The 23,040-nt window shown below is 39.9% G+C and overlaps 1 long non-coding RNA gene across 1 annotated transcript in view; it reads left to right on the plus strand.

The window, feature by feature from the left end:
* Positions 1-22,669, plus strand: part of LOC116273748 — a 61,599-nt gene extending 38,930 nt beyond the window's left edge. The window contains exons 2-3 of the long non-coding RNA XR_004182120.1: positions 7,131-7,226; positions 22,255-22,669. This is a non-coding gene — a long non-coding RNA (uncharacterized LOC116273748). The remainder of the gene's footprint in view (positions 1-7,130; positions 7,227-22,254) is intronic.
* Positions 22,670-23,040: the final 371 nt, after the last annotated feature.

The raw sequence follows: 23,040 nt of genomic DNA on the forward strand, positions 1-23,040 counted from the left end.
TGGGATGAGCAAACACAGGATTCTAATCTCCCAGATTATGAAACAGCACAGGGGCCCCTCTTAGGGGCCTGCCATCCTCACCTCCCTCTAAGCATGGAAATAAAGAGAAATTTTGAGTCCCTCCAAGGAAATTCTAGGCATCCAGCTAGCCCTACATGCAGCAATTAGAAAAATAAATGAACAACACACTGAACATGAAGTCACCCAAGGAAATCAAACTCTCAAGGTGTTTGGTTCCCTATAGAAAATAAAAGATAGCATCTTAACATATATTCTTGGTTTTTTTTTCCTTTTGATTAAGTTCCAGGGTATAGGAGCAGTATGTGCAGGTTTGTTACATAGGTAAACATGTACCATGGTGGTTTGTTGCACCTATCAACCCATCACCTTAGTATTAAGCCCAGCATGCACTAGCTATTTTTCCTGATGCTCTTCCTTCACCCATCCTCCCTAACAGGCCCCAGTGTGTGTTGTTCCCCTCCCTGTTACCACGTGTTCTCATTGTTTAGTTCCCACTTATGAGTGAGAACATGCAGTATTTGGTTTTCTGTTCCTGCATTAGTTTGCTGAAGATAATGGCTTCCAGCCCCACCCATGTCCCTGCAAAATACATGCTCTTGTTCATTTTTATCACTGCTTAGTATTCCATGGTGTATATGTACCACATTTCTTTATCCAGTCTATCTTTGATGGGCATTTGTCTTTGCCATTGTGAATGGTGCTGCAATGAACATACATGTGCAAGTATCTTTTTAATAGAATGACTTATATTCTTTCGGGTATATACCCAATAATGAGATTGCTGGGTCAAATGGTATTTCTAGTTCTAGGTCTTTGAGGAATTCCCACAGTCTTCCACAATGGTTGAACTAATTTACACTCCCACCAACAGCATAAAAGCACTCCTATCTCTCCATAGCCTCACCAGCATCTGTTGTTTCCTGACTTTTTAATAATTGACATTCTGACTTGCGTGAGATGGTATCTCATTGTGGTTTTGATTTGCATTTATTTAATGATCAGTGATGTTGAGCTTTTTTTCTTATGTTTGTTGGCTTCTCAAAGGAAGACATTTTGAGAAGTGTCTGTTCATGACCTTTGCCCACTTTTTAATGGTGTTGTTTGGTTTTTCCTTGTAAATTTGCTTAAGTTCCTTGTAGACTCTGGATATGAGACCTTTGTCAGATGGATAGGTTGCAAAAATGTTCTCCCATTCTGAAGGTTCTCTGTTTGCTCTGATGATAGTTTCTTTTGCTGTACAGAACTGCTTTAGTTTAATTAGATCCCATTTGTTAATTTTGGCTTGTGTTGCAATTGCGTTTGACGTTTTCATCATGAAATCTTTGCCCATGCCTATGTCCTGAATGGTATTGCCTAGATTTTCTTCTAGGGTTTTTATAGTTTTGGGTTCTACATTTAAGTCTTTAATCCATCTTGAGTTAATTTGTTTAGAAACCAAGACCCTGACCAGATGGAAACTGCTGACTGCTGTCACATAGACCTCAGACAAAGGAAACTGAAGCCTGAATGGACGGCTTTTCTTTGTTCTAAATTTCTTCCTGAGGGGCCTGGTGAGATAGTCATGACTGCAGGCTATCGATCTTGATAACCTGATCACTCTGACCCAATACATAATGGCTGTGACCTGACTCTCCCTTAGCACCCCATGATGGTTAATAGATTTCCTTAACTAATGTAGGTTAAAGCCAAACCTTAACATCCCTTTCTGCTGACCCCAAGTTTTTAGACAAAGCCTTCCTCCCTTAACCCATTGCAAATTAAAGAATCTATGAATTCACCTATGACCTGTAAGCCTCTGCTTCAAGATATCCCACCTTTTTGGGCCAAACCCATCTGTAACCTCCATGCATTAATTCATGATTTTGCCTGTAACTTCTGCTTTTCTGAGATGTACCCTTGCCTTTAAAAACCCTCACTTGTAAGCCACTGGGAAGTGTAGGTCTTAAACAGAAGCTGCCAATTCTCCGTGCTTGGTGTCCTGCAATAAACGCTTTCTTTTCTCTCATTGCAAACCTCGGTGTCAGTGTTTGGCTTTGCTGAGCTGGGTGAGCAAACCTAGGTTCAGTTCCACAACAATTATGATATCATCATCATTATTAGAGTCATGAAGATGAAGATGTGAAGATGATGCTGATGACGCTGATGGTGACAGCTCTGCAATCCTATATTGAATATTTCCGATACATCAAGTTCTGTGTGCTGATACATTTTATCTCATTAAACCATCTATTAGCTTCATTAATTCTATAAGCTCCAAATTAAAGCAAGTTGGGGGAAAAATTGTCCAAAGTCACATATCTAGGGAGTACTGAAATAAACATACTTTCCTATCCTATGTTAAACAATTCTGAGAGCAAGCCAAAAAAATTGAATTATTTACTTCAGAAAATGTTCTGGAAGACAATGAATTAACTAAAATACTACATATTTTGAAATTATTAGCTTGCCTTTCTAGAATTTAAGATCCTCACCTCACTTTGTTACAAACTCTGCCCTTTCTTAACCAGTCCTCCCGCCTTACAAGAACAGCCTAAAAATCACCCAGCACCAGTGCTAATATACATCAAATATCTTCCTATGATCTCTTTCTTTCAAGATAGTATGAAGACTCTTTTAAGGTGCTGTCCTCCTTACTGCAGTAACTGATAAACTTGGCTTTGCTTGGTCAACAGGTTACACAGGTGGTTTTGGAAGGCACTGGCATATGCACATGGGAGAACTGGAGCTCAAACTCAGGTGTGCTGAACTACATAGTCCATGTGCTAATCATTACAATACTATCCCCTTTTTCATGAAAACGGTATCTCATAATCCAACTCAAATGCCATGTATTTTAGAACCTTTCCCAATTATCCAAGTCATATCTAAAGGCCTTGTATTCCTAACATAGACTCTGTTGGGAATAGCATACTCTTCAATGTGTATACACATACACCCACTGCCAACAGACCCTGTATCATGACAGCAGGAATCATGTCTTCATTCATTCATTTTCCTCAACAAATATCTATGAGAACCTACTCCATGCCAGGTTCTGAGATAGGCATTTATTCAAGACTGTATTTCTGTCATCTCAATCCTCTGCAATTAAAAGGCTTTTTATAAATATTTATTTTAAAATAAATTGGATAACTGAATGGATGGATAGATGGGGCTATAAATTAATCCTACTAGAAACAAGCTGAAGACATCAGTGTTGAGCACGGTTACCTTTCACACCCTGAAAATTCTTGCAGAGCCCAAAGGATATCAAATGAAAGAAGGAACACATTATATTTTTCTTCTAACACAGGAGTGGAAGCTAATGGATCTGCACAGGAGTATAATAGAAAAATAAGACCTTGTTCCATTTCTTCCTATTAGGAACAGGTTATAGCCCAATAGTTTGAGAGAAGAGATTCATGTGAGCCTCATGACATTACTGAGCAGTGCTTCATGGTGGCCTTGAAAGTTGGAGGTCCTGTTTCTCTTTTCATTCAGAGTCACTTGTAAAGCCAGTTAGCAGGCTTTCAGCCTTAGCCCAAGCCTCCACCCTGCACTCTTCCAAATAAACACAGGAAAATGAGGTGACCAAATTTAAGCGTGTTCTTGTCATTGGTCTCCCCACTTTCTCCAAACGACTATAAAGGTAAAGATTGTCAGGGAAAGACATCCAGTGCTAGAGACAGAATAGTAGAGCAGAATACTATCAAGTTACCAAAGAGAACATTGCCAAAATTCTTACAGGTCTGTAGTTCTTCCTTTCTTGCTTCTGACATTCATGGCCATAAGTGAAGAGGTTAGACAAAAACTTCTCAAGATGAAAAGTTCCAAAGAATGTTGTCTCTATCCCCAATCTCTTAGAACACAGTGGCCAATGGTGCTGACAATACTAGAAAAAGGGGTGGACAGTGTCATCACCCTTATCCCAAACACATCTTCACGCTCAAACCTCAAGTAGACATGAAAAAGTAGCTCAAAGCCTCACCACCGCTTTCCCTGACTCAACAGGCCACAGTAACCACCACCTGCCTTTCTCACACTATAACGGGATTTGACAGAGGGTTATGTTTACCAGGCTAAGAAAAGAAGAATCTCACTGGGTATGAGCAATGGAAATGCAAAGAGGAATGTATTAGTTAGGGTTCTCTAGAGGGACAGATCTAATAGGATAGATGTATATATAAAGGGGAGTATATTAAGCAGTATTGACTCAGACAATCACAAGGTGAGGTCCCACAATAGGCCATCGGCAAGCTGAGGAGCAAGGAAGCCAGTCCGAGTGCCAAAGCTGAAGAACTTGGAGTCCAACATTCGAGGGCAGGAAGTATCCAGCATGGGAGAAAGATTTAGGCTGGAAGGCTAAGCCAGTCTAGTCTTTTTATGTTCTTCTCTCTGCTTTTATTCTGGCTGTGCTGGCAGTTGACTAGATTGTGCCTACTCAGATTGAGGGGCACAATCTATAAGAGGGTGGGTCTGCCTTTCTCAGTCCACTGATGGAAATGTTAATCTCTTTTGGCAACACCCTGACAGACACATCCAGGAACAATACTTTGCATCCTCCAATCCAATCAAGTTGACACTCAGTATCAACCATCACAAGGAACAAATCTCAAAGAAATCACAACAAAAACACACAGCAGGAAACTCGCCCAAAAAGTCAGCAGAGATAACAGGGATTTAAAGATCTATACTGACTCCAGCTTCTGTTTGGAATGCAGTCCACAGAAAAAGCATTGCAAGCTCCAGCACAAGAAAAGACAGACTCGGGACCACTGGCAAATTCACAACTTTCTCCAATAATTTGGAGGACTGATTAATCCAAAATTTAAGGAAAACAGGCACCTGCAAAGAGAGAAAGGACAGAACACTAGCATTTGCTTACTTGGGACAGATATTTCCAGAAACAGATAAGAAGAATTTATCTAAAATCCTTAACAAATTGGTAAAGGCTGAGTGTGTGCTAGTGAGAGAATGTGGAACCCCTAGGGGTAACAGATATAAGGGGAATTTGTACCTGTTTGTAGACTTTTCTCCTAGAAAAAAAAATGGCCAGAGTCCTGAGAAACCACTCATTGAAAGGAAGGAAACAGCAGCTCCAAGAGAAAGGTTAGAAGCCCCAACGCCCTGCCCAGAGCATTAATTTCAAGGCAGCTGAAGCCTTCAAGTGGTGGTGGGTGGTGGGGGGGGCGGGGTAACACACACTGGCATTTGGGCCACATCATTACTTCTGTGGACCCTCCGCACTTCTGCCTTTGTGTGCCTCTTCCTTCATAAAATACATATATAAAAAGTTATATTTTACAACTTTATTGGTGTAAAGATGAATATAATCCAGGCTGGATATGTTATTCCACTCTCTTTATTATTGTGTTTTCTCTTATGATTCTAAAATAAAGTTAAAACATTTAGGAAGAGTGCTAAAAGTAATATGTGCCCAAGACAGCGTACTCCACTACTAGGACTAATGAAGACATCTGCTCTGGTCATTGACTTTAAGGTACTGGGAAAACCCACTGCAGCTGAGAACAAGGAACAGAAAATAGTCCTCTGCTCTCCCAGGAGCAGCAGATCTGCAGCTGGAGATGCACCAGGAGCACTGAGAAAGCTCCATCAGAGACCCAGGAACAGGTGCCACCTGAGACAGAGCCTTTATCAGAACCACAGAACTCCCCACTTCACACTATCAGGCTAACAATCTAGCAGGCGAGTGCATGGAACAAAACCTTTTCTGAGAGAAAAGACAAAATGATAGGATGGAGAAAACATCAGTAGTTGGCAGGGGTTGGGAGTCGGGGGAGATGTTGACCCCAAAAGAACAGCATGCAGGGACTTTTGGTGGGTGGTGGAAACTGTTCCATATCTTGACTGTGGCTGTAAACACAGGATTCTATGAATTTATCAAAACTCAAAAATATTGTCCACCCCAAAGAGTGAATTTTACTGTATATTAATAAATTAATAGAGAGGTTAGATATGCAAATGGAAAACTGCCTGGTGACATAAAAATAAAACTTTAATCCAGAACTTGCAGCAATCTGCCCAGGAAACCAACCCCTTATCTACAACAAACAACCCAGGATGCCAACCTGGTATAAAGCAGGCTTGCAGAAAGCCAGATTGCTATGTCTAGTGACAATTCAGGAAGCTAAACAATAACTTTTATAACAATCAGTCCAAAATGGCCAGGACTTCATTAAATTTTTGTCCCCACGACCAACCAGAGAAACCCAAATAGGTATCTCTCACCAACCATGTAGGGTTCCCTGCTTCTAGTTAGCCTGCCTCCTGCTCCCCGACACCAGGAGCCTCCGATCATGGCATGCCTGAAGCCTTCTCTTTTTCCACTTTAGCAAAGCTTTCCCCTTTCTCTGCCTGCCTTTGAGACTCTGTCCAATGCAGATGATGGTGACTGACTCCCTTGCTATAGCAAGCTCAGAATAAACAGCCTTCGCTTTTCTCATTCGGCTGGTCTTTATTTATTTCCACAAAATTTTAAATAGCCATCACTGGAAATGCACTTATACCTGTTTCCTAATTTATTGAGCTAAATTTAGCATCCTAGCTCCTGCAGCACTTATCTTGCATGCTGCCATCTCCACACGGCTGACCATCAGGAAGAAAAATTGCTAAAAATAAGATAAAGGCATCCCACCAATGAAATGTTTAAATAGATATTATTAATTTAAGCACTGTTTATGACTGAGACAAACTGAGTTTAGGGGGGAATACAGAAGTTTTAAGTACTTTAAATACATTCTTATTGTATTGTCCAAATTCATTGCAATTCATTTACTGCTTGGATAAAGAGATAAAGTAAAATTATCAATGTGCCTTTGCCATAAATAATTAACCTCATCATGGGAAAACGTTGGGAAGCTGGTTTTAAAAATGCTTCCCCTAATAGTAATTGATATTTGTCTCTTCTGTCTTTCTAACTATTAAAGGCTGCTCATAACACTTATTACTGTCACTATGAGAAAGAATACTTAATTCATCATAATTCCAGATGATTTATATATAGATTGTGAAGGGGGTAGTTCTTCTCTTCTGCCATTCATAAAATGGTAAATTTCCAATAAATCACTCAGCAAAGATTTCCATTCAAATGGCATCCTCTCATGTTTTAGCTTAAAGGAATAGGTCCTCGATGCACGGATTATAAATCAAATCTCCATGTTTGTCATTGGACTCATGTGCTGCTCATCAAGAGATTTCAGACTCGAGTAAGTATCCTGCTCTCTGCTAATTCTGTTCAGAAATGTGGCTGTTTATTCATGAGAAAGGTGAGATTCCCCAGCCTTCACTGGGATAAGGATATAGATAGAGTCACTTTCCTGATAATAATCCATACTTTGCAGGCTCTCACCTGCACAAACAGGATCTCAGTTACTTCTAAGGATTCACCCTGGGTGTCTGGAGCCCGCACAGACTGTCTCACAAGTGCTCAAGGACTAGGCTCAGCTACTGTCACCATAAGGCACCACTGTATCCCCTCTCCTGATCCAGCCCTGTCCTCTGCCTAGGAAGACATTCTAGAGACTCTCATCACTATCACCGCTGGTGAGACTTACCATGGGATAACAACACCCATACCAAGAACATTTGATCTAGCCAGGGCTCCCTAAGCCACCAATCCTCAAGGTAATAGAGGGCTTTCTCCACCTCAGGGCTCCTCTCCCTATTTTGATTCACATCAAGTTTGAATGTGTTCCCTACAAAATTCATGTGTTGAAGCTTAATGGCCAACGTGATAGTATTAAGAGGTGGGGACTTAGAGAGATGATCAGGCCAGGAGGACTCCTCTGTCTTGAATGGGATTTAAACCCTTACAAGGAAGACTTCACACAGCATTCGTTTTGTTTTGTTTTGGCTTTTTTTCCCTCTTTTATTTCTTCCACCATGTGAGGACACAATGTTTCTCCCCTCCAGAAGACACAGCAACAAATCACACTCTTGGGAGGAGAAACTGGGCCCTCACCAGAAACCAAAACTACCAGCATTTTGATCTTGGACTTCCCAACCTCTAGAACTGTGAGAAATAAATTTCTGTTTTATAAATTACCTACAGTATTTTGTTAAAGCAGCACAAACAGACTAAGATGCTATGTCATCTGTTTTAACACTTGATAAAATGAAGACATTACACAGGCCTATTGCAATAGGTGTCATGACTGGCAGAAAAAGAAAGAGAGGCAGGTTCAACCCCCAATACAACAAGGACTAGTGGGGATTTATAGCCAGAGAGCAGAATGAGGGGGCGGTGAATAGAATATTACCACGAGAAAATATAAAGGGTAGAAAGACGCTTGCAAGACTGACTTACAGTATTCTTGTTGGAGGCAGGCCAGGTTGATCAGATACCAAGGGTGGGGGATTCACACTGAGCTGACTTAGTAACATTCTTACTACAACTGGAAAAGGCAGGCCTAAAACAGGGCCCAAGAATGAGGCTTAGTCAAAAAAAGGGCTCAGAAGATTCTGTTTACAGTTTGGTCAAGGACAGAGTTTTTGCTACAGCCAAGCAGTCATTTATCCCCCCAGTTCTTATAAAGTCCCTCATGAAAACCAATCCTTTTGATTCTCCTTAAAATTCTGTCTACTGGATTAAGCCCAGAACAAATGAGATGCTACACTTTTTATCCCCAAAACCCTCCCTCCAACCCAGGCCCTCAACAAACCTCTCTCTCCCTCTTTCAAACAAGACCAAACACCTAAAGCAAAATGACTTCTCCAAGCCTGTCCATCAGTTCACCAACCACATCTAAATCTCATCTGGGACCCAAGAAAGGATATGAGACAGAAAGGGAGAGAAAAAGAGAGAGAGAGAGAGAGAGAGAGAGAGAGAGAGAGAGAGAGAAACACACGCACACACACACAGAGCCTTTAGTTTTCAAAGCTAACTTCCCCTCAAATACCTTTCCCAGTGCCAAACAGCCCCACCACTTTCTACCTTATTCACAGTTTTACTTGGAAGGTGACTGAGCATAAGGTACTTCAGACAATCAGTGATAGCACATTTTTTCTCTCTAGAGTTCTTCTTTTGTAGAATACAGCCTCACTGTTTTATAGCCTAGCTATGTAATTTCTGATTCTCATGTCCTACTATTTTATAGCATATTCTGATAGAAGCCTCGCCACCACCCTATAAGGCACAAGAAGTACTATTTCCAACATACCTAGGGAAACTGAGGCTTGAGAAGCTAAATAACTTGCCTGAGGCTACACAGCAAATCCATGTCTGAGTTTGAAGTAGACCTCATCTGTCTGCAGGGCACTTCCCTCCATCTACTGTAACTCATGAAATCTCTCTTGATAGGATTGCTGGAAGTTACGGTCCAAAGGGCATTAAAATATCCTATTCTGCAATTGCTCTGAGTCTTATACTCTCATTTCTTTTCCCTTGCCTCTCTCTCTCTTTTTTTTTTAATGGGATATTTAGATCTCCCACGCTAAGGAAAAGGAATCAGATGAGCTTTCATTGAAAAAACTTAATTCTCAGTATTTCTAGCTAAAGCAGAAATGTGAAGGCAATCTTTCATGTAGCTTCTCAAGCAGTGTAAGTTCAAGAAATTGCCACTATTTCCTTATAAATGTAACATGCTTACTATCAAGCATCATGACTTAAAAATAATTTATAGCATTCAATCAAAAATAACTTCTCATAAGTCTTATATCCTAAGTTGTATGTTGTCATATAATTTTTTCTTAATTCATTTTTAAGTTTTTATCTTAATCTACACCAGAAATTCTGGTAAAAATAAATAAACTCATTGCAAATGGAATAAGTTGTGTATACTCTACACACACTTTCTGACATGTCTTAGCAATAACCTGTGACCCAGAGATATCATCATAAATTAAATACTAGACATAATCATACTAAGAGTCATGATTTAAATATTTCTTTTTTGGTATCCAAGAAAATAACTTCCCTTTTCTAGCCTTCAGTCTTCTTTTTCTGTTCATAAAGGTGATTAGACTAAACCTTCTCAAGTGTTCAAAGCTGACAACCCAAGATTTAAAATGTTGATATGGGCAGAGGATTGCATTTTGAATTTTAGCTCCAGATCAACTGCAAGAACAAACCAGCAATCCTGAGAGGACCCACAGACCCTACAAAGAAAGCAGACTGCTCCTGCAGGACCTAGGAGACACCCCAAATACTGTGAGTGCCCCAGCTGTGGAACTGGGAAAGGGAGACCCTCCTCTCCCGAACACATGCCCCCACTGGAGAAGCTGAAGTTCTGTTTACGGGAGAAGTTTCCGACTTTACCTGGAGCTGAGTCAAGTTAGAGAGCTGAAAAATACAGGGGTACAGGAAGCAGCAGTAAAGCCCCGGGAGCTTGCTGGGTCCCTGAGCAGCCCATTCCTGCCTGGCACCGCAGGGATCCATCTGGAGGATGGCCAGAGGAGCAGGGGGTAAAACTCCACAGAAAGAAGGAATTCTCTGACTGAACTTTGCAACAATATGAATGGGGCAAGAAGCCTCCTGGCCAGAACTTGGGGGAGGGTGTGAATCGGGTGTGCAGACTTCACAGGTGGGGGAAGAATTAAAGCCCTTTTCTCTCACAGCTGGGAGGTGGATAGCCTTGGGCAAATTTTCAAGCCCATCTCACCCTCTGCCCTCTGCCTGGAAACAGACTCTGGGCTGTCAGAGGTTGGGGGCATGGTGGGAGTGAGATCGGCCCTTCAGTTTGTATGGGAGCTGGGTGAGGCCTGTGACCACTGGCTTTCCCCCACTTCCCTGATAACCTGCCTGACTCAGCAGAGGCAGCCATAAACCTCCTACGAACAAAACTCCGATGACCTGGGAATCTCACCCCTACTCCCCACAGCAGCTGCAGCAAGACCTGCCCAAGAAGAGTCTGAGCTCAGGCACACCTAGCCCCACCCCCACCTGATGGTCCTTCCTTATCCACCCTGGTACCTGAAGACAAAGGCCATATAATCTTTGGAGTTCTAGGGCCCTGCCCACTGCGGGTCCCTCTCCACACTACTGCAGCTGATGCTTTCTGGAAATCACCACCTCCTGGCAGGAGGCCAACCAGCACAAAAATGGAGCATTAAACCACCAAAGCTAAGGATCCTCATGGAGTCCATTTCACCCCTCTCCCTCCCCATCCCCCACCAACTCCTCCAGAACAGGCGCTAGTATCCACGGCTGAGAGATCTGTAGATGGTTCACATCACAGGACTCTGTGCAGACAATCCTCAGTACCAGCCTGGAGCTGAGTAGACTTGCTGGGTGGCTAGACCCAGAGGAGAAACAGCAATTGCTGCAGTTCCTCTCACAGGAAACCGCATCATAGGAAAAGGGGGAGAGTACTGTATCAAGTGAACACCCCGTGGGACAAAGGAATCTGAACAACAGTCTTCAGACCTAGACCTTCCTTCTAATAGAGCCTACCCAAATGAGAAGGAACCAGAAAACCAACCCTGGCAATATTGTGTCTGGAATTGGTGGGTTCTTGGTCTCACTGACTTCAAGAATGAAGCTGCAGACCCTCGCGGTGAGTGTTAGTTCTTAAAGATGGTGTGTCTGGAGTTTGTTCCTTCAGACGTTCAGATGTGTCTGGTGCTTCTTCCTTCTGATGGGTTCATGGTCTCGCTGACAGGAGTGAAGCTGCAGACCTTCGTGGTGAGTGTTACAACTCTTAAAAGTGGCTCGTCTGGAGTTCTTCGTTCTTCCTGGTGGGTTCATGGTCTTGCTGGCTTCAGGAGTGAAGCTGCAGACCTTCACGGTGAGTGTCACAGCTCATAAAGGTGGCGTGGACCCAAAAAGCGAGCAGCAGCAAGATTTATTGCAAAGAACAAAAGAACAAAGCTTCCACAGTGTGTAAGGGGACCTGCGGGAGTTGCCACTGGCTAGCTAGGGCAGCTTGCTTTTATTCCCTATCTGGCCCCACCCACATCCTGCTGATTGGTCCATATTATAGAGAGCTGACTGAACTGTTTTGACAGGGTGCTGATTGGTGCATTTACAATCCCTGAGCTAGACACAGAGTGCTAGACAGAAAAGTTCTCCAAGTCCCCAGTAGGTTAGCTAGATACAGAGTACCAATTGGTGTATTTACAAACCTTGAGCTAGACACAGAGTACTGATTGGTGTATTTACAAACCCTGAGCTAGACACACAGGGCTGATTGGTGTGTTTAGAATTCTTTAGCTAGACACAGTGCTAGACAGAAAAGTTCTCCAAGTCCCCACTAGGTTAGCTAGATACAGAGTACTGATTGGTGTATTTACAAACCCTGAGCTAGACACAGAGTGCTGATTGGTGCATTTATGATCCCTTAGCTAGACATAAAAGTTCTTCAAGTCGCCACTAGACTCAGGAGTCCAGCTGGCTTCACCTAGTGGATCCTGCACCTGGGCCGCAGGCAGAGCTGCCTGCCAGTCACGAGCCACGCTTGCACTCCTCAGCCCTTGGGCAGTCGATGGGACCAGATGCCATGGAGCAGGGGAGGGTGCCAGGGAGGCTCGGGCCATGTGGGAACCTGCCTCGGAAGTGGGGGCTCAGACATAGTGGGCCGCAGGTCCCAAGTCCTGCTTCATGGGGAGGTGGCTGAAGCCTGGTGAGAATTCGAGTGTGGTGCATGCAGGCCGGCACTGTTGAGGGACCCAGCACAACCTCCACAGCTGCTGGCCTGGGTGCTAAACCCCTTACTGCCCTGGGCTGGCAGCACCCGCCGGGCCATTACCAGTGCGGGGCCCACCAGGCCCATGCTGGCACCCGCCGGAACTCATGCTGGCCTGTGAGCACTGCACACAGACCGGGTTCCCGCCTGCGCCTCTCCCTCCACACTTCCTGGCAAGCAGAGGGAGCTGGCTCCTGCCCTGGCCAGCCCAGAGAGGGGCTCTCATAGTGCAGTGGTGGGCTGAAGGGCTCCTCAAGCGCTGCCAGAATGGATGCTGAGGCCAAGGAGGCACTGAGAGTGAGGGCTGCTAGCACATTGTCACCTCTCGATACGACAAAACAGGGCTCTTCAACACCCCCCATCCCCCAAAAAAATCACACCAGTTAACCAGCAATGGATCCAAACTAAGAAGAAATCCTGATTCTCCTGAAAAAGAATTCAGGAGGTTAGTTATTAAGCTAATCAGGGAGGGACCAGAGAAAGATGAAGCCCAATGCAAGGAAATCCAAAAATGATACAAGAAGTGAAGGGAGAAGCATTCATTGAAATAGATAGCTTAAAGAAAAAACAATAAAAAATTCGGGAGAGTTTGGACACACTTTTAGAAATGCAAAGTGCTCTGGAAAGTCTCAGCCATAGAATTGAACAAGTAGAGGAAAGAAATTCAAAGCTCAAAGACTAGGTCTTCAAATTAACCCAATCCAACAAAGACAAAGAAAAACAGAATAAGAAAATACGAACAAAGCATCCAGGAAGTCTGGAATTATGTTAAACAACCAAACCTAAAAATAATTGGCATACCTGAGGAAGAACAGCATTCTAAAAGCCTGGAAAACATATTTAGGGGAATGATCAAGGAAAACTTCCCCGGCCTTGTGAGAGACCTAGACAGCCAAATACAAGAAGTACAAAGAACCCCTGGGAAATTCATCACAAAAAGATATTATCCTAGGCACATTGTCATCAGGAGAAACCCTACAAGCTAGAAGGGATTGGGGACCTATCTTTAGCCTCTTCAAACAAAACAATTATCAGCCAAGAATTTTGTATCCAGCAAAACTAAGCATCATACATGAAGGAAAGATACACTCGTTTTCAGACAAACAAATGCTGAGATAATTCGTCATTACCATATCGCCACTAGAAGAACTGCTAAAAGGAGCTCTAAATCTTGAAACAAATCCTGGAAACACATCAAAACAGAACCGCTTTAAAGCATAAATCACACAGGAACTATACAACAAAAATACATGCTAAAAAGCAAAAACAAAAAACCAAAGTACATAGGCAACAAAAAGATGAATACAATGGTATCTCACATTTCAATACTAATATTAAATATAAATGGCCTAAATGCCCCACTTAAAAGATACAGAACCACAGAATGGATAAGAACTCACCAACAAACTATCTGCTGCCTTCAGGAGACTCACCTATTACATAAGGACTCACATAAACTGAAAGTAAAGGGGTCCGTTCATGCAAATTGATGCCAAAAGTGAGCAGGGGTAGCTATTCTTATATCAGACAAAACAAACTTTAAAAAAACAGCAGTTAAAAGAGACAAAGAGGGACAGTATATATGGTAAAAGGCTTTGTCTCACAGGAAAATATAACAATCCTAAATATATATGCACCTGAACTCAAGCTCCCAAATTTATAAAACAATTACTAATAGATCTAAGAAATGAGATAGACAGCAATAAAATAATAGTGAGGGACTCAATACCCCCCTGAGAGCACTAGGCAGGTCATCAAGAGAGAAAGTCAACTAAGAAAAAATGGATTCAAACTATACCTTGAAACAAATGGACTTAACAGATATATATAGAACATTTCATCCAACAACTGCAGGATACACATTCTATTCAACAGTGTATGGAACTTTCTCCAAGACAGACCATATGATAGGCCATAAAATGAGCCTCAGTAAATTTAAGAAAATTGAAATTATACCAAGCACTGTCTCAGACCACAGTGGAGTAAAACTGGAAATCAACTCCAAAAGGAATCTTCAAAACCATGCAAATACATGGAAATTAAATAACCTGCACCTGAATGAGCACTGGGTCAAAAATGAAATCAAGATGGAAATTTAAAAATTCTTCAAACTAAATGACAATAATGACACAACCTATCAAAACCTCTGGGATACAGCAAAGGTGGTGCTAAGAGGAAAGTTCATAGCCCTAAACACTACATCAAAAACTCTGAAAGAGCACAAACACACTCTAAGGTCACACCTCAAGGAACTAGAGAAACAAGGACAAACCAAACCCAAACCCAGAAGAAGAAAGCAAATAACCAAGATCAGAGCAGAACTAAATGAAATTGAAACAAACAATACAAAACATAAATAAAGCAAAAAGCTGGTACTTTGAAAAGATAAATAAAACTGATAGACCATTAGCAAGAAAAACCAAGAAAAGAAGAGAGAAAATCCAAATAACTTCACTAAGGAACGAAACAGAAAATATTACAACTGACACCATTGAAATACAAAAGACCATTCAAGGCTACTATGAATACTTTTATGCACATAAACTAGAAAACCTAGAAGATGTGGATAAATTACTGGAAAAATACAACCCTCCTAGCTTTAATCAGGAAGGATTAGATACCCTGAACAGACCAATAACAAGCAGTGAGATTGAAATGGTAATTAAAAAATTACCAACAAAAAAAGTCCGGGACCAGATGGATTCACAGCAGAATTCTACCAGACATTCAAAGAAGAATTGGTACCAATCCTTTTGACACTATTCCACAAGATAGAGAAAGAAGGAACCCTGCCTAATTCATTCTATGAAGCCAGCATCACCCTAATACCAAAACCAGGGAAGGACATAACCAAAAAAGACAACTACAGACCAATATCCTTGATGAACAGAGATGCTAAAATCCTTGACAAAATACTAGCTAACTGAATCCAACAACATATCAAAAAGATAATCCACCATGATCAACTGAGTTTCATACCAGGGATACAGGGATGGTTTAACATATGTAAATCGATAAATGTAATACACCACATAAACAGAATTCAAAAAAAAAAAAATCACATAATTATCTCAATAGATACAGAAAAAGCATTCGACAAAATCCAGCATCCCTTTATGATTAAAACTGTCAGCAAAATCAGCATACAAGGACATACCTTAATGTAATAAAACCCATCTATGATAAACCCATAGCCAACATAATATTGAATGGGAAAAAGTTGAAACCATTCCCTCTGAGAACTGGAACAAGACAAAGATGCCTACTCTCACCACTCCTCTTCAACATAGTACTGGAAGTCCTAGCCAGAGCAATCAGACAAGAGAAAGAAAAGCGCACCCAAATTGGTAAAGAGGAGGTCAAACTGTCACTGTTTGCTGAAGATATGATTGTTTACCTCGAAAACCCTAAGGACTCCTCCAGAAAGATCCTAGAACTGATAAAAGAATTCAGCAAAGTTTCTGGATACAAGATTAATGTACACAAATCAGTAGCTCTTCTATACACCAACAGTAACTGAGCAGAGAATCAAATCAAGAACTCAACTCCTTTTACAATAGTTGCAAACAATAAAATAAAATACTTAGGAATATACCTGACAAAGGAATCAAAAGACCTCCACAAGGAAAACTACAAAACACTGCTGAAAGAAATCATAGATGACACTAACAAATAGAAACACATCTGATGCTCATGAATAAATAGAATCAATATTGTGAAAATGACCATACTGCCAAAAACAACCTAAAAATTCAACACAATCCCCATCAGAATACCACCATTATTCTTCGCAGAATTAGAAAAAACAATCCTAAAATCCATATAGAACCAAAAGACAGCCCGCATAGCCAAAGCAAGAATAAGCAAAAAGAACAAATCTGGAGGCATTACACTACCTGATTTCAAACTATACCATAAGGCCATAGTCACCAAAACAACGTGGTACTGGTATAAAAATAAGCACACAGACCAATGGAAGAGAATAGAGAACCCAGAAATAAATCCAAATACTTACAGCCAACCGATCTTCGACAAAGGAAACAAAAACATAAAGTGGGAAAAGGACATCCTTTTCAACAAATGGTGCTGGGATAATTACCTAGCCAAATGTAGGAGAGTGAAACTGGATCCGTGTCTCTCACCTTATACAAAAATCAACTCAAGATGGATTAAGGATTTAAACCTAAGACCTGAAACTATAAAAATTCTAGAAGATAACATTGGAAAAACCCTTCCAGACATTGGCTTATGTAAGGATTTTATGATCAAGAACCCAAAAGTAAATGCAATAAAAACAAAGATAAATAGCTGGGACCTAATTAAACTAAAGAGCTTTTACATAGCAAAATGAACAGTCAGCAGAGTAAATAGACAACCCACAGAGTGGGAGAAAATCTTCACCATCTATACATCTGACAAAGGAGAAATATCCATAATCTACAACGAGCTCAAATCAGTAAGAAAAAAAACAAACAATCCCATCAAAAAGTGGGCTAAGGACATGAGTAGACAATTTTCAAAAGAAGATAAACAAATGGCCAATAAACATATGAAAAAGTGCTCAACATCACTAATGATCAGAGAAATGCAAATCAAAACCATAATGTGATACCACCTTACTCATGCAAGAATGACCATAGTCAAAAATCAAAAAACAGTAGATGTTGGCATGGATGTGGTGAACAGCGAATGCTTCTACACTTCTGGTGGGAATGTAAACTAATACAGCCACTATGGAAAACAGTGTGGAAATTTCTTAAAGAATTAAAAGTAGAACTACCATTTGATCCAGCAATCCCACTACTGGGTATCTACCCAGAGGAAAAGAAGTCATTATTTGAAAAAGATAGTTGCACACGCATGTTTATAGCAGCACAATTCACAATTGCAAAATTGTGGAACCAACCAAAATGCCCATCAATCAACAAGTGGATAAAGAAACTGTATATATATATATATATAAATAGATATAGATATATATCTATATTTAGATATAGATATATATCGATCTATATATCTAGACATAGATCGATATATATCTATATATCACCACATAAACAGAATTAAAAACAAAAATCACATGATCATCTCAATAGATACTGAAAAAGCATTCAACAAAATCCAGCATCCCTTTATGATGAAAACTCTCAGCAAAATCAGCATACATGATATGTATGCTGGAATACTATGCAGCCATAAAAAGGAATGAATGAACAGAATTTGCAGTGGCCTGGATGAGATTTGAGACTCTTATTCTAAGTATAACTCAGGAATGGAAAACCAAACATCGTATATTCTCACTGATATATGGGAGCTAAGCTATGAGGACACAAAGTCATAAGAATGATACAGTGGACTTTGGGGAAAGAGTGGGAGGGGGCGAGGGATAAAAGACTACAAATAGGGTGCGGTGTATACCTGGATGATGGGTGCACCAAAACCTTACAAATCACCACTAAAGAACTTACTCACATAACCAAATACCACTTGTACCCCCATAACTTAAGGGGGAAAAAAAAAGTTAATATGGTCATTACTACAGCATCCACTAGGCGGCAGAAGAGGCCACTTGACTGTAGTCATGGAAAAAGTGGCTAAAATCCTACTAGTACAAGGGTTCTAGAAAAGTAATTACAGGCTGGGCGCAGCACTTTGGGAGGCCGAGGCGGGAGTATCACCTGAGGTCAGGAATTCGTGACCAGCCTGACCAACATGGAGAAACCCCATCTCTACTAAAAATACAAAATTAGCTGGGCGTAGTGGTGTGCACCTGTAATCCCAGCTACTCTGGAGGCTGAGGCAGAAGAATCGCTTGAACCCAGGAGGCAGAGGTTGTGGTCAACCAAAATCGCACCATTGCACTCCAGCCTGGGTAACAAGAGCGAAACTCCATCTCAAAAAAAAAAAAAAAAAAAAAAAGAAAAGTAATTAGAATATGATCCTATCATTTTGTAGATGAGGAAACTGAGGCCCAGAGTAGTTATATTTCACTTTGTCCTTTCCTGAATCTGTGACACCAGGCAAGATACTTAAACTTCATAGTTTGTCAACTATAAACTAGGCCTGTCTGTCTAGTTGCAAGTTTATAATAAGGTGGTATACATAAAGCACTTAATGCCCAGCACACGGTAAATGCTTAATAAAAATTACCTATCACTATTTTACCTAAAAAACAGTTATTGGTAAAACTGAAAAGAAAAAGTGGACCTACTTTCTGAAATGTCAGAATTATAAGGATGGTTAGATAATTGACAACCTGAAAAAGATTACCGGCTCACATTTTGTTACTTTGTATAGGTAGCTGTTCAATCTGAACTGCATGCTTTCTGACCTAAGTTGTTCCATTTCTTTCCTTCTTTATCTTCCTGTAAAGCACTAATACTTCTTGAGATAACTATTTTTGCAATTTATGTTTCAAATGTTTTTAACCAATATATATGGATACCTACCTTAGATCTCAAGGGATATGAGATAACGTGGCCCTAGGAATGAAACTAATGGCATTGCTCCCTAACATTAAATAGGAGCTTAGTGTCTACCAATAGGAGTTTAGTGTCTCTTATTGCACTAAGAGCTCTCTCTGTATTAACATATTTCATCCTTACAGCAAACCTTTGAAGTAGGCACTACTCCATTTAACAAACGGGGGAAGTGGGGCCTAGAATCTCTATAGAAATTTAATATATTCTATCACATAATAGTGTTTCCAGTAACCTCAGAATAATTATTTCCTTAATAAAATATATGAAAGTTGATCACCTTCCCAAAAGATAAGACTTTCTAAAACAATTTCCCTTCCCACAGTTAGGGAATTGGTATCATCTGAAATCACTTTGTAAGCCAACATCAAAAAGAATATGAACCAGCCTACCAATATCATACTATAGTCCTGTCTCAAGCATTTTCACAGACTCTTTACTTATTCCTTTTCTTAATGGGATTGTTTATAATATTTATAAATATTGTAATTTTGTTACAATGCATTTGTCTTTTATATATAATTTATAAAAATTATAAATATTTATAGTATTTAATAAGGACCATCACTTTTCACCAGCTGATGTGTTTTCACATCGCATTGTTGCTTTAGGAAATAAAAACATGAAAATAGACCACCTTCTCATAAATCTTGAGATTTTCTTGCCCAATGCTCTTAATCCATGGTGTGTTTTCCCCCAAATCCCTCCACTAATTGCATCTTCATATAACTAACAACTTCTCTTCTTAGCTCTCCAGGCTGGGACCACCTTGCATTGGTCTCTTTTTCTTGTCTTCCAAAAGAGCTCTACATGCCTTGAGAATAGGAATAACATATTATAATATTATGTTTTCCCCAGTCTTCCTAATACCTGAAAACTTTCTGATTGATTCTGATGAGACAGTAAAGGACCAAAATAGAAAATATTAGGAACCTAAATCATCTAGGGATCTTGTCTTGCCTCCGTAGCCAAAGACTATCACCTATCAACCCCTTCCTTGCTAAATGTTATTCAAAGAGACTTGGAACAAGTTGGTATAATTAATAAGCATAGCCAGTCTTCCTTCAATAGTAAAATACAAGTAAATATTTTGCTCAGGTCAACTGAACATTGAAGAAGCCTTACTATGTATCACAAAAAATGCTGCATGCTGGTCACACACAGGTAAGACAGGTTCTGCCTTCTGGATTTATATCCACACATTATGAGAATATAAAGGTTCACGAATCCCACCTGCTTTGTTCCTTGGTGTCCTCATCCCTGTTGGTGACAAAATCTTTTGGTGTAATAACACATCAAAGTTATACTATGAAGGGACATAACCAATGGGTACCTACAGGTCAAACTGGGTCCCTTGTACATTTACAAGGAGCAAAACCATGAGAAGAGTTTTGCAGACTTAAACACAAGGAAAGGGGCATGACAAAGCTATGGGCCATAGCAAGGTAAAAACGAAGGAACAATAGAGATCAAAGGAGAGGGACGTCCAGTTACCTATGGAAAACAGACTTGGTAGCAACTAAAAAAAATAGCTTATATAAGGGTAAGGAAAACTGTATATCCTGAAACCCAGGTATATTGGTGATTGGCTGAAAATAAGAGTGGGTTCTTTGTGACAGGAAGTGAGCCTGTCCACCATCCTGTCATTGTAAACTGTTAAGGTAGATAAATATCACTAATGGTAAATATGGACACAAAACATAGAAGTAATACTAAAGAGGGTGGTGGTAATGTGGCTCTAAGGACGAGATGATGGGGATTGACACAACCTAATACGAGATGGGAAGGAATTTATGTCCGGTTAATCCATATTGTCCTTTACTTGAGAGTTGTCACCGTAACACAGAAAGGGCTTTGAAACTCACCACCAATGCCTATAATTATCAATCACTGCAACCATCATCCTAAACACCTAAGGACAATGCAGCCTTTTCTGGAAAAGTTGCCTTTTCAAGCTCTCTTACAAAGCCATGTACAAAAATAATAATAAATACAAGTGTGTAGCAGCCCCTCCATCTGATAATTTCTCAGCTGCCTAAGAACATTAAATTTCATCTTTCTTCTTGTCACTGTCACAAAACTGCATGTGAGGCCATGCTAATTCATCTTATAACATACTTTCTCAGGCATGTCATGGGAAATCTACTGTTTTTTCTCAAAAAGTAAACACTTGAGTATGCCTTTAATAGATTTTCCTCCAAAGGTTCAACTCCACAGAGTCAAATATAAAAACAGAGAAACAATTTAAAAATAAATCGCTTGCCTTAGATTATGGACTAAATACAATCAGCCCTAATGGTAAAATGCATATTTTTTCATTATAAAAGAAAATTATTTATTGATAAATCCAGCATTTTCTTCCTTGATATTCAGTTAGCATCACTGTTTAGCAGAACATAAACCAAAATACCACAAGTAACTATCTGCAGCAAGTGATTTCATGAGACAAAAGCCACTGGCATATTAAAATTTCAGATCACTTCCTTTTTAGTCAACTTCTCTAGCACAATCCTTCATGCTGTTGAAAAAAGATGAGCAGTATCTTATACTTCCTATTAAATCCATGTTTCATCCTTTCTCAGTGTCTTAGCTTGATGTCAAACCCACAGGAAAAGATCAATGAACATGGCCCAACCTATGAGAAATAGGGGCAACTATGGCAAATTTTCCCATTGAACAGAAGATGGAGAATGTCTTAGCCATGATAATTATGGGACTTAAGTAAGAGCAAATATTTTTGCTAAGGCATTGTGGCATCCAGACATACACAAATTGTTCCTGCCAAGAAATACTCAGAACTAGACATTCAAATCATATGTACATGACTATCCAAACTTTTCATAAAACATTTATTTTGAAAATACACAGGTTAAAACATTATTGCATATTGCTAATATCATCATAATGCTTATAAAATGAGGACTGTTACAATGTTATCTAAAAAGCATATTTAAGTGTTTCTGCCTTATTTTTTGGAATATGGAATAGATTCAATGCCCATGACATCAACTTGGCACTTTATCCCACTGACTACATTTCACCCCAAGCCACAAAGTCCACGTAGAGGACTTCTTCAGATGGTTTGCAAGGAGAGGAGGTTTATCTGACTCTCTCTCCTATTATATTGGTTACAGGGAACCAACTTTCTCACACTACTAGGCTGCTCTATCCATCCCCTCAGGGCCACTCAGGAAGTAAGTTCTGGGCCGCAAACTATGATGTTTCATTCACGTCTAAGAGTAGAGGGAAAACCAGCCAAGATGAGACAACAATCAAAGCAGAGAGTAAAGAAATTAAAGGCTGAGGAATCCCAGAAAGAATTCAAGGTTTGTATCTCAACATAAATGCATAAATGAGAAAAGTATCCTAAACAAATATTAAGCATATGGTGAATATTTTATATATATAGTATCATATTTTATATATGCACATAAGGCATAACTATATTATTTCATAATATATATGAAACTTGGGGGCATGTGCACAGAACAAAAGAACAAGATAGGATATCCAAAAGTAGAACCAAGTAAGTATGGGAATTTAATATATAGTAGGTGTAGCATTTCAAATCAAGAAGAAAAATATTTATATTAAAAAATATTGTTTGAATTACTAGCAAACTAGAAAATAAAATAAGGTTGAATTTCTACCTTAGAGCAAATAAAAACCTGAGAGATAAAAATAACTAAACAAAAAAGAAACCACAAATGTGTTAGAGGAAATTATGGTGAGATTTGTAAGACCAGAATGGAAAAGTTTCTTAAGTATGGCACAGAGTCCAGAGGCATGCAAAGAAAGATCAAAGATTTTATTTCAACTACGCAAAATTTTTAAATGTTTGCATATAAGCAAATCTAAACAAGATCGAAAGAAAAATGACAAAAACTATTTACAACTCATTACAGAAAGAGGACAAATTC

The sequence above is a fragment of the Papio anubis genome, chromosome 2 (assembly GCF_008728515.1).
Source record: "Papio anubis isolate 15944 chromosome 2, Panubis1.0, whole genome shotgun sequence".
Lineage (NCBI taxonomy): Eukaryota > Metazoa > Chordata > Mammalia > Primates > Cercopithecidae > Papio > Papio anubis.